The sequence below is a fragment of the Vespa velutina genome, chromosome 8, assembly GCF_912470025.1.
Source record: "Vespa velutina chromosome 8, iVesVel2.1, whole genome shotgun sequence".
Lineage (NCBI taxonomy): Eukaryota > Metazoa > Arthropoda > Insecta > Hymenoptera > Vespidae > Vespa > Vespa velutina.
In genome coordinates this window covers 3,246,266-3,260,069 of record NC_062195.1, presented here as the reverse complement: position 1 = coordinate 3,260,069, position 13,804 = coordinate 3,246,266, and the positions used below count along the sequence as shown (strand labels likewise).

Sequence of the window (13,804 nt, the reverse complement as noted above, 5' to 3'; positions counted from 1 at the left end):
AAAGAAGCTTGCGAAGAACGTTACCATTCTTGGAATGTCTCAGACTGAAAACGCGGTCGTCTACCTTCAGGAACAAGGACATACACAGTAATATCTCGGATGAGATTAAACGAAGCTTGCATTCTTCGTTGCACGATGCAATGCGGAAGAACGCTTTCGGTAAATACGATGCCTCTTACCCTTTTCTTTCTCTTTCGTTTTCTTTCTTTATCTTCTCTCTTACTCTTCTACCCTCCACTCTCCGCCCTCTATCCCGTATATTCTTCGCTATGGCTAACGAAACGCTACCAGCAAAGCTATCATCCTTACCGTTCGAATTTGCTGCTAGCATCTCGTGGCACCCATTCTTGTTCCTAAAATCTAAGTCTAATCTTGTTCGGGCCTTCGTATCCTATGTATGATATTTACCTGCGTATATATTTACCTATGTATGTAGTTACCTATGTTTAGATAAATGCGTTGAGATAACATGGTGCATCGATGTAAACTACAAGAAAACAGTCGCAATAGAACCTCGACACGATACCTCTAAGAAATGTAATTCCCATTGTGGTACGTGAAAAACTATTTTCTCTTAACGTTAATTTCATTTCTAACCAAACTAGGGACATACGTCGAGTTAAGATGTTCTCCGTGTATTTATGCTATCCCATATTTTTATACGTAGGTAAGTATAAGTAGATATATAATGCTATAGAGTGATTAATCAATCGTATATATATATATATTAATATATATATATATATATATATATATATATATATATATATATATATGAGAAAGTCTCGCCTTATGATTGCGTTCAAGATCGGTAAGCGAGCTTTGATTAATCGCGTGTCATTGCAAGACCCAGCCATGCGTTTTTTCTTCCGGTCTCTATTTAACGAACTTCTCAATGCCCTCCTTTCCTTACTTATATTCTCTCTCTCTCTCTCTCTTTCTCTCTATATTTCTATCTTTATTTCCTGCTTTTTTTCTTCGAATGACAGCGATCCATTTCATATCATCCCGCATATTGTCTCGCGAGACAAGAGAACAAGCAGGTTTCTCAGCGTGACACGTCGAAAGCAGCTGACAGTATCGCTACGTGGGACGACGTGACAAGTCGCAACGATAAAATATAATTACGCCATTGGATAGATGGTACTGTTAGAAAAGGAAAGGATCGTGACTTACATTGGATTGGTGGAGTTCCAATAGATGTCCGGCAAACGGGAACAGGTGGCCTCCCGAGGGAAGGCCTCCATCACAGCCAACAGCAGGAGAAATAGGATGAACCAAGGCATGGTGTCGAGCTGAATCTTGAGACCGTTTGCGTACCTCTTCCAGGAAAAAAGTGTGTGTCCTGTCGGTCACCTGTGAAAGATAATGTAAACTAGATTAGACTTAACGAACGTTAAGTTCATTTACCTCTAACTTTAACAAAGTCAAAGAAACTCGCTAGACAAGTCGACGCATCCATCACGCTAGTTTACCCAAGGAGAGTAGGTTGTTTTCGTGCAGGCAGTTAGGGCAAAGGCAAACAGGGCTCCTTCACGTCGACTCACGCAAGATCGCGAGTCGTAAAACGATCCCTAATACACGTTCGAAGGAGCGAAAACTTCGTTCCCGCTAACCTTCCCGTTCTAAACTTAATCTTCCCGCTTTCAACTTTACCACCTCGAAAGCACTTCGCGTACCTTTAAACGTACCTCTCGATAATCTAAAAATGGATTAACGTCCCGGACCTCAACTAGCTCAAAGCTGAACTAGAAGGTTAGGTAAGAGAGGGTAGGAAAGAAGGGGGTGGAAGGGTACGGTTATATTGCGGAAAAGTGGCAACGCGTACTAACGAAGGTTAAGAGTCCTTCTATCCAAGAGGAGTACGAAAATAAAGGCCGGTAAGATCTCTGAGAGCGAATGGATTAAGGAAAAGAACTACGGAGGGAGGGAAAGAAAGAGAGAAAGAGAGAGAGACAGAGAGAGAGAGAGAGAGAGAGAGAGAAAGAGAGAGAGAGAGAGAGGCAGAGAAGAGAAACGATCGTGAAAGAACGGATGAGAAGGGTGGCAAATCTGTAAGCCGCTACCGGACAATAAAACTAAAACGAAAAGAAGAGAAGGAAGAAAAGGAAGAGGAAAGAATCAAGCTTCGTATAGCTTCGAAGTCAGTCGCTCCCAGGTAAAGCGGGCTACGAGCAGGGAATTCTAATGGATTCACCGAGACAATAATTGAGAAAAGCGAAGGATAGAAACGGAGAAGCTCGATTCGCTCGATTGTATCGAAGAGAGTATCGATAGTAATAGGCCGTGTTAAGCGTCGATCCTTCGAAGTCGATAAAAGTGTCGATCCGAAGAGAGCAACGCAACTTAAAGGACGTTAGAACGCGGTTATTGCAGTCACGTCGGTGTGTCTAGTCACGACGTTTCGCGGTAAGACGAGCAACTGTGTTTTCTCTGTCTTACTCTCTCTCTCTCTCTCTCTCTCTCTCTGTCCTTCTCGTATTAACTCTGCTCAATTTAGTCCTCCTCCCCCTTTCCGCCTTCTTATTCATCTCTCTTTTGATAGATGAAAATACAACGGAATACTGAATTCAATTATTCGTAATAATTATAGTATTATTTCGATATATAAAATAAGATAAATAAGATAATAATAATAAAATATTTGTTAAGTTAACAAAAAATTTACGAACTTAAACGAATTGACTGATTTGAATGGTATTAAATCAGGGATGTTATATGCGCACACAGTTGGTATACATTGCCAGAGAAATTTGTATAATTACAATATTCATAAATATGATATATTAATATTCGATAGGTATATGTTCAGTATAAATAAGAGACATGCATATGTGTACATGGGAGCCACTTAACGTTCAGTCAAAATAATTTGCACCATCAGTAGTTATATAATAATGATAACTTCGTTCCTCTCTATTACCGTTTACGTATAAACATATTTTATGTAATTCTTTTTCAAATGTATATACTCTGTCGGTCGAAGAGAACGTGAAATACTTTTTCGAATTTCTCTCTAATAATAAATTATTGAAATATTCGACTCTACGAAATTTTCGTAAATTTGTACGAAATAAGCTCGATAAAATAACGAAGTATTTTTCTGTAAGAGAATATTTCAACTTTATAATATTACCGGCATTGTACAAAGGTTGTTTCCAGATCAAGAAGGAAACGATCACGAAAGTTTATCGCTTTCTTTGTTGAGAAAAGCACGTTTATGAAAGAGAATCGTTCTAAAAAAGGATGAGGGGAAGAAGAGACAAACGTGAAGCATAAAACTGTATATATCCGACAAAGAAAAATACCATTAAAGGTATACCATGGCTGAGATCTTCCCAGTAGTATCCTTCTTCCTTTCCTTTTCTACCACGTCGTCATTTTCTCGTCCGTGTCTCATCTCCTACGTTTCTCGCGGACTTCTCTTTGTCGTTTCACGGAATTAACTTCCTAAGATGGTCGTACCACTACGGACTAGTTCGATAAAACGTAAACTTCTTCGTCGAGTAATCAAGACCTTTCCCCGATCGGGTCCGTGTAAATTTGTCGATAACGCATAGGACCAATAGTTTCGACTCGCTAATCACTTTACACCGATTCGTTTTACTATTATGTAGATGGGTACATACGTACATACAAATTCGTACGGGGAGTAAGGTCGAACGAAGGCAATTAATTTAACGACATCACCACGAACTCCTTCCTTAGGAGTTAATCTCCTCTCTCAGAAAGATAGACAGAGAAAGAGACAGAGAGAGAGAGAGAGAGAGAGAGAGAGAGAGTTAATTGCTTGGGGAAGTCAAAATCGTACGTGAGAAATACATAGAAATAAACCTACGTATATGTACACGTATAATTCCTACTATAGATTATTTACATAACTGATGTTTTTTTGTACATATACACTAATAACATGATATACATATATATATACATATACGTAGTTCTTTCGAGTACACAAAAATAAATGATTCTTAAAAAAAAAAAAAAAAAAAAGATATAGGTTATACTCCGTAAAAAAGATATATACCTCTGTAAAAAAAAAAAAACAATAAAAGAAATTAAAAAAAAAGGGGGGGGGGCGGATTTAAAGAGAGAAAAAAAAATACACCTTTTTTTTTCTTACCTTTGGCGAGTGACCGAGGATACAATGTACAGGCGGTCGTCCCGATGACTTCTAAAACCGATTCGCGTCTAATCTCGGATCCACTGCACTCGCGTCGCGCGAGAAGAAACTTCGTTCGAGGATACGTTAACCTCAAATGTCGGCGTTCGAATATAGTGATATGCGCGCGTACACGTTCGTCGTTCACTCGATTGCTGCTCGCTCACTCGCTCGCTCGTTCGTCCGTTCGTTCGTACGTTCGTTTGCGTTACACGTTGCCGGTGTTTTCACGAAGACACGATGATAGACGGATAGGGTGGTGCGCCAGATGTTCCGGCTGTACCGCGGGCTTGATGATAATTACGAACGAGCTATCGATCGTTAACGGGCACAACGTACGAGCGTGAAATTATTACGACGTATCGGACGACGAAACGATCAACGCGCACAAAGAAAAAGCACAGGGATTTATTTATTTAGAAAATTGTGAAAACTTTGGAGAAACGATTACGAAGGAATCAATTCGATTAAATCTCGATCTCGTTTCCTTCTGTAAATTGTCGTCTAAAGAGGACAAAGAGGAGGATATAAAAATACGATGGATGATGTGGAAATAAAAATTGAAAGAGAATGAGAGAGAGAGAGAGTGAGAGAGAGAGAGAGAGAGAGAGTGAGGGAAAAAAAAAGAGAAAGAGAGAGGGAGTAAGATATATAAACAAATAGATAAACAAACAGACAGACGACGTATGATATCTCTTATCCACAATCTTCCTTTCTTCGTTTTATAGACGAAAGACGAGAACGAGTTACGTTAGCACACTAGCACGAGGATCACGTTGAATTGTTATTTAAAGAGACACAAAATCCTATGATATTTTCCTGTATATGTATATTTTCTTATATTTATATCACTTACGACGATAATACTTTTAAATTGTTCCGAAGAAAGATCAAGAAAGATCGGCAATATTATTGGCTCATACTTTTTTTCTTTCTTTTTCTTTTTCTTTTTCTTTTTACCTTCTCTCTTTTGTTTCTCACTTTTCTTTCACAGAATTATTATTCCGTGAAGCGTCACTCTCGTTTATACGTATATGTATATATATATATATATATATATATATGAGAAAATATTTCTCTCACTCTCACTCTCACTTTTTTTCTTTCTTTCTCTCTCTCTCTCTCTCTCTCCTCCTCCTTCTCTTTTTCTCTCTCTTTTTTGTCTGTCTGTCTGTCTATCTTTCTCTCTATCTCTATCTCTTTCTCTCTTCCTCTCTTTTGCTCTCTCCTTCTCTTTCTCGATTCGACGAAAAATAACTTTCAATGTTAGATTTATAAGGACACACGCGTGATCAAATGAAAATATCCTTCTAAAGAGGGATTTCAATCGTAAGAAGAGAAAGAGAATAAAGTCACGAGATCAATGTATATCTGTTGGTTATATTAGTCCTTTGTATATTAACGAAACACACCGCGATGAAGAGGAGAGAAAAAAAGGAAAAAAAAATATGTCGTTTTTACTGGCTCCCGTGTATGTGTGTGTGTGTGTATGTGTGTATGTATGTGTACTCGTAGAAAGAAAGCGGCAAATCACTGCACAAGTAACCTTAAATGATGAGGGAACAAGTAAATGCTCGTGATATTCTTCTCCTCCTTGTATTTTTTCTTTTTTTCTTTCTTTCTTTCTTTCTTTCTTTTTTTCTTCTTTCTTTTTCTCCTTACTCGTCTTCTATCTTCTGAATGAAGAAAAGCAATCGACGACGATGCACTCGCGTTCGCGTAACTTGATTTAGTTTTTCGTAACGAATGAACGAACACTATAATTAAATCCTTATTATTTTTCGATTAACACGTTTTTGTCGATAAGCTTTCGAAAAACACAAGAGACACGGCACGTTCGAACGATTCGTAAGCACTGCTTGATTTTCGTCACTGGTGGCGCTGAGAAACGCACGTGAAATGCCTTACCTGATTGGCCCTGAACAACAGTTCGTCTCTTGATAAAGAAATAAAAATAACGACGTTTACGACGTTAATAAATTTCTTACGATTTCTCTCTTTTCCTCTTTCTCTCTCTCTCTCTCTCTCTCTCTCTTTCTCTTCTTCTCTTTCTCTCTTTCTCGTACGTCTTATAATGATCTTGTAATTATCCTTTGGATGTTTTAAATAATTCGCTTGAATTACAGAGAGCACGTTGTTCACTATCACCGTAGCATTAAACGAATACCAAACTGGTATATTCTCACACGTTACAGCCAATATCTCTTTCCCGTTATTTTCTAATTATTCTCTATCTCTCTCTCTTTCTCCCTTTCCTCCTGTATCACTGTCACGATATCAAGAACGTAGTACCAATCGAATCAACGAGATCCGTTGAGAAATAACGTTAATTGAAATCCAAACGTGTACGTCGTATTAACGATTACGCGAGATTCGTCGGTTGAGTGAAGAGATGAAGATATAAAAAAAAGAAATGGAGATTTTGAGAGAGGGATGATTATATTATCGCGCTTCTTTCTCTCTCTCTCTCTCTCTCTCTCTCTCTTTCTCTTTCTCTCTTTATCTTTCTCTCTTTTTCTCTTTCTTTCACTCTCTCACTCTTTAACTCACTATCGCTCGAGTATCTTCGAAGGTAACTCGCAAGTAGAAAAGGTATGCGTGTATCGCGCGCGCGTTTACGCTTCCTTACTCTTCCTTATTCTTTTTATTATTTCTCTTCGTGTCAGAAAAGAATCGCGTGGCTTTTCTCTATCGCGGGGTCCCGTTCCGTGGTTGCTCGCTCGTCCGTTGGCGGGCTTCGAATGACGAGCCGCGATCGCTCCCCACGCGACGCTCGTCTCCGTTCGTCTCTCTCTCTCTCTCTCTCTCTCTCTCTTGCTCTCTTTCTCTTCCTCGCACGCACACAGTACCTTTTTGTCTCTCTCTCTCTCTCTCTCTCTCTCTCTCATCGTCTGGGGTAGTCGCACCGCTACGTACCGCGCGGGCGCATGTTTGTGTATTAGATAGAGAAAGAGAAAGATAGCGGCGCGCGCAAGTGCCTACACACCAATATATATTTACCGGTACTATCCGCGAGCCGGTAAAAGCACCCCCCGCGAGCGCAACTTCCGTTGGAAGCGAACGAACGAACGAATACCTCTCCCTCTTTTTTCTCTCCCTCTCTTTTTTCTGTCTCTTTATCTTTGGCTTTGTCTCTTCTTCAACCCTTACGCTATCACCTTCAAATATAAGGTTATGATAGGACCACTGTCCATCGTGAAATACTCTTAAACGGAACTAAGATATTTTCTATTTCTCTTTCTCTCTCTCTCTCTCTCTCTCTCTCTTCTTCTTCTTCTTCTTCCATATTTTTCTAACCTATTGTTTTGGTTTACTTTTTATCTTTTTTTATATGAATTTTCTTCCTCTCTCTCTCTCTCTCTCTCTCTCTTTCTCTCTTTCTCTATCTATCTTTTTCTTACCTATCAAATTGTACACGTTACTGTTTAATAGCTTTCCATGTTTCTTTTTCGATAACATAAAATCTTTCTTCCATTGTCCACAAATCGTAGAGATGTATACTGATAAATATATGATCGCTTGAGACGAGAGTGTAGAGACGAAAAAGATCTTTTTCGTGTCGCATGCGAACAACGTATTACCACTTGTTAGGTGTTGATATAACAAAGCGACGGTTATCGAAACACGGCAGTTCGAATGAAAAGGTCGCCAAACAATTGCTGGTAAACATTTAAACATAACAAACTTTTCATCCTTCTTTATTCGATGTATGTATGTATATTTACATATACATGTATATGTATATGTATATGTATATGTATATGTATATGTATATGTATATGTATATGTATATGTATATGTATGTATATGTATGATATATAGGTATGTACATTTCTCCATACATTTTTATTTTAAACAATGATAATTTATTTAGCCGTACCAATTCGGTTTCACATAAAATCGAAAACATCTATAAAGAATTTCGTACATATTCATAACTTATAGCTTAATAAAAGGAATATCCGATTTTTGTGTTTGTTTGTATTCAAAAATGTAAAGTATTAAGATATTTAGCTGTTCATTTTTCCTTTATCCTAAAACATTCCAAAATAATTTTATTGCATTGGGAGATTTGTTTATCCATATTATTCACTTTTACAGTTCCATATTTATTTCAAATGTGAGAGCGGTAAGAACCGTGGGCGTTGTATCCATGCGTTTTATCCGTACTCTTCCGTACTCTCGAAAGAGAGCTTTATACCTACCTCACTAAAGTAAATGTAGGTTATGCCCGCACCAACGTACCGGTTCAAAACAAAGCCTTCTCAAAATCCACGATTCGTATCTGCTGTCGTCAGGCAAAATCTCGACGGGTTCTCTTCGCATTCTCTCCGCATTTATTTCGCGTTCGGACGATCGAAAGACCGAGCTATGTTTCTTTTTTAAAACTTCCGGTGTGTCTCCGGGCGACACCCTCATTCCTTTTGTCTATAAGACGTATGGAAGATAAATTCGTGCGTTAAGTACTCTTCACGGATGGCGTATTTCATATATACAAGAAAAAAGAAGAGAGAGAGAGAGAGAGAGAGAGAGAGAGAGAGAGATGGAGTGAGAAAGAGAGAGAGAGAGGGAGAGAGAGGGAGAGAAAGAGAGAGAGAGAGAGAGAGAAAGGGAGAGAAAAGGGAACGTATGAAAAATATTCTTCGCTTCGCAACTAGCGTTGGGGAAAGAGAAAGAGTATTTTTCGCGAGCTAGACGGCGCGACACAACCCCTCTCATTAGGGGGTGTGCAAGACTCGTGCATGTGTCGCGTAATTAACGCCCGGAAAATCATTACTGTTTTAATTTCAGCCAGCGCGCTACAATCCCGGGTTACGCGATATCTCCCTAGCATCTACATTTAAAGAGGCACATCGTTCGTTGAGCATATGTGTCTCATAAAAATCGACTTTTCTATTTTTTTTCCTTTTAATACTTTCTTCGTATCATTTATTTCCTCCTTATGTTGCCTTAGATTCTATTCTTAATCATTGATTACGAGTTCAAATTTTTTTTCCTTCTTTTCGTTGTAATCTCATTGCGATCTAATTGGTCGATTAGATCGTTCGCTCGAATCGGAGTCCAAAGATTACTACAACGATAAGACTGTTAATATTTGCATGGCGCCTACGCGGGAAAGCCATCGGCAAGATGCAAGCTTTCGGGATATTAAAGTTTTCTTATCTAAAAATAGTTTTTAAAGTGTAACGCGAAAGAAGGAAAATCATGGGGGAAACCGCAAGAAAGTCGCTGGTTTCACCGACTCTGGGAAGATCCTATCTACGTTCTGTTTATCGTCCTCATCTTCTCTCTTTCTCTCTCTTCCTATCTCTCATTATGTACAAAGTCTCATGAAATCTTCCATCCACAATGAATTCGTCGACTCGAATGGATTCTCTTAATCGTCAAGGAGCGTGGAACCGAATAAGATATCTTGCAAATAAATTTTTTGATAACGACGAGACTTTGTTTCGTTTCATGAAAACTATATCTTTCTTCATGGGAATGTAATTACCAACATTTGTTTATAAATCCATTCCCTTGATAATTTAACTGTATTCATATTAAACAGAAATGATGAGCGACCGCGTAAACCGTTTGTTGGAGAATTTAACCATTTAATTTCGTAACCCCTACTCGTACCGGACCCCTCTTTATTTCACAAACACAGGATTCAACATTAAATCAAAGAATTGCATCTGTTACGATAAAAACATATAGGTGTACAGATATAAATATCTATATAGATATCCATATGCAGATAATTTCGTGCAATTCGTAATAACGACTTTAACGTCAACGTCGATATCAATAAAATCGAAGTAAAATTCATGGCAATGAACGCGCATTTTGAATCGATTCGTTTTCGGATTAATAAAACAAGATATAATTTTAACTCTTGTTAGTTTGGATGGTCGTACGTTTAAGAAAAATCATAGCAAAATGTGTACAATTCTCATAGTTAATAACTAAACTCCGAATAAGCTCGTTAAAAAAGTAAAGAGCGAATTTTATGAACGATTTCCACTTTCAAAAATTCAACCACCGGAAATCGTTGTCGTTCTGACGATATTTGCGGGAAATCTCCCAATGAGTTCACTCTTAAATATCGACCAGACGCTTCCTCAACTTCTAAGAATTTCTAAAATAATTGCAATCTAAGTATAAAGTTAATCTTTCGAATGATCGATTAAAGTCATTAAAAAAAAAACTTGATTCGAACTCGTAGAAAGTTTGCTTTCTTTATATATATATATATATATATATATATTCTGGCTTTTTTTTCTTTTTTTTTTTTTCAAATAGACCACGTTCATTTCTAAAAGTTGTAATAAATATACCAACTGTGTTCGCTCGAAATTTCATAATATGCATTTAAAAAGGAGAAAAAAGAAAAAAGAAAAAAGAAAAAAAAAAAAGAAAAAAGAAACGCAAAGTTTTTTCCTTCGTAGATGAAATCAACAAATTTCCAATATTATCAGTTTTATCAAAACGTTTTGCTACAAGTTATATCGCTTTGCTAGAAGAGATTTCTGCGTTTTATATTTTTAGTAATCTAGAAAGATCAAGCCGAACGTGTGAAAAGAGAGGAAGGAAGGAAAAGAGAGTAGCAACGCTTGGTACGTTAGCCCCGACAAAAAAAAGCGATACACGCGCACAGCTACAACACGAGATACGGTAATCAATCACAGTGCGACACATCAAGATCAATTTTTACGATCGAACACAACTACCATGCTAGGTTCAACGACTCGATCCCAAATCGAGTTGCAAGCTCGTTAGCGAAGAGTAATCGAGATAACTATATCCCCTGGATTCAACTCTGTTTGGCAAAAATGAAATTTATAAATATTTATTCGTATAAATCTATAAGTATACATCGGAATCGTTTTAAGCTTTACGTTTAAAATTTGCTTTGTTCTTAAGTAGAAAGTATATTCTTCTAATCTTTTTCCAACGTCAATAAAAGTCGTACGAACGATTCTAAGTAATAAAAGTTTTCTCGTCTTAGCAAACAAAGCGAATGAACAAAAAGCATAGTCGCGTGCTAGTTCATTTCTGTAGTAGTATTCGGTTTGAGAATACTACCGGCCTATCTTCGAAAGACAACCAACCTCGTCGTACGTGTATTGAACTTTCTTTCTACGATTAAATATTTAATGCTAAGATCGATACCATTCCGTATACCCAAGCTCCGTGACATAAGTTATCCGACTGGCATACACGAGGCTTTTCCACTGACCAGAACGAGAAACTACGAGTTGGTTCCCGACCCTCTGTATTCTTCGTACGCAAACATACTCGTATTTCCTACGTCATTCGCAATCCGTTTTACCCCTTTTTGCGGACAGATGTAAACCTCCGGAGTATCGACGAAGTTGCGTTACAAGAATAGCATACACCATCGCTATGAACATCCTCTTAACTATTCTACCTCGGTGTAGTTTATTTTTACGCAGAAATATGTAAATCCGATTATTGACGAGGCCATCTATGAAGAAGGAAATATCACATTGCAATCTATATTCGCAGAGTCGTTTCCGCAAAGAGTAGAATGAAATAAAATATTTGATAATAAGGCGAGACAAAAGTGTCGCGATATGTCAATAAGCTGTAAGCTTCTTATTCTACTTGGAATTACGCAAGATGTCGAGGTAAGACGGAATCGATAAACGCAAAGGCACCAAAATGTCAGGGTAGTATTCATTGACGTAAAACCCTTATGCCTCCGTCGGCTATTACCATCGTTCATAGTTTATCTACCTGTCTCAACGCCCACCACTTTGCGTCCTTTGCCTTCTCTTGAGTCTCGCACGATATGTCACGCCATTTTCTAGAGTGCAACGTACGTTGCAATTCAGCTAATATGCTAATATCATATTATCGTAGAAGAAATAATGAATCTTACGGTTCATCAGCGATGTAACTCTTTTATAAACAAAAGGTCATGCCATACGTAATGGAACGTCGAAATTTATCAAACTTCTTTTTTTCATTATAATTTTCATTGACAGATGGATCCTGAAGTAATTTCAATCAAAATAAAAAGAAAAAAAAAGAACTCATTTTCTTATCATTCCGATACGACAATCATGTCAATTCGATTCCTTCTCGAATAATCCCGTCAAAGGATATTAGCCAATTGCTCATTCCATATACACAAACGTCGATTATCCTATGTGGATGTACAGTTCATATCGGTTAACGAGCTGACCACATGGTCACCACAGTTGATCCACGTGGAAGCCATGTCGATGTACAGTCTCTGATCTTGCGTTTACGGCCAATCAACAGGCTGGATTGACTTCAAAGGATCAAGGATCTGATATCTGAACTTGCATAGGATCATGATCATCGATACTATAAGTACCGGTAAGAATTGCATAGTTATATACCGATGTATTTATCGACATAAGAAATAATTGAAATGATAGGTAAAAATATATATTTCCGGTATAATCCAAGTGGAACGATATATTGAACATTTCGACCGGCAATGAACTCGACAAGAATCCAAGCTAATGGTGCCACCTGAAAGTTCAAATGTAAAATGCAAGTCAGATATTCAATCCATTAAAAGCATTTTACTCAAAAGTTGCTGCGTAATACCTGCGATTCCATCGTTGACGCATAATGCACACTCCATACTTATATGTACACATCACTTGCTTCTAAAGTTCTATCCACTGTTTGTATTATTCTTGTGTCAATGAAACATCTAACCAGGGATTAAAGTTAGGAAAAGCATTGCGTATCTTGCATAATGTATCTATTAATGTCCTTCATGTCAAGTAATATGCAAAATGGTGTACAAGAATTTACACGTTGAGCGTTGATGTCTACAATACGTGCGAGAAAAAGGATAAAAGAAATGAGAATGGTCGTAAACCCCTTAACGTTGTTACATCTTTAGAGTAGAGTTATTTGTTTAGTTTTACAAATAGTAACTACTGTGTTCCTCTTAAAATTGACAAATAATGGATATATACTATTGGACAATTTTTTTTGTCAAAAATAAATTAACTCACACGAATGTCTCCGTTTGTTCTTTCGTTTATTTTATCATTCTCGCACGATTCTATCATCAGCTTTTACATCCGACACCGTTTTCATAACTTTATGATATATATATATATATATATATATATATATATATATGTGTATATACTTTATGATATATATATATATATATATATATATATATATATATATATATATATATTTGTCGGTATCGCGACTTTACAAACGATAACCGAACGAATACACGTTGGTACGGGTTTATGTTCGTATGAGTTGCTCTTTGCGCGTTTTCTTTTCTCAGAAAATCTCCTTCTACTTTCAGTCAAATTGCTGCAACTTAAATTTTCTTTTTATGACCGCTCTATATTTTACAATCGTGGCTTTTCCTACGACTACCAGCGAACGCAAAAAGTATAAAATTTCTTATCCCGAATCATCGTTTTAACGACTACTTTGTTTCGCATTTTTATATTTAATACTATCTATCCAACTCGATGCATTATTTTTTTGTTTGTTTGTATATCATTAAAAAAAAAAAAAAAAAAAAAAAAGAAACCCAAATATTCAAATATATAACTTTTATTAATAGAATTATGTATACGTATCCATATACATAATTTTGTCGATTCAAATAAGTAT

The 13,804-nt window shown here is 37.1% G+C and overlaps 1 long non-coding RNA gene across 3 annotated transcripts in view; it reads right to left on the bottom strand.

The window, feature by feature from the left end:
- Positions 1–4,662, bottom strand: part of LOC124950917 — a 349,196-nt gene extending 344,534 nt beyond the window's left edge. For all 3 annotated transcript variants that reach the window (XR_007101474.1, XR_007101475.1, XR_007101476.1), the window contains exons 1-2: positions 4,127–4,662; positions 1,177–1,356 (exon numbers count right to left, since the gene is read on the bottom strand). This is a non-coding gene — a long non-coding RNA (uncharacterized LOC124950917). The remainder of the gene's footprint in view (positions 1–1,176; positions 1,357–4,126) is intronic.
- Between the last annotated feature and the right edge of the window lie 9,142 nt (positions 4,663–13,804).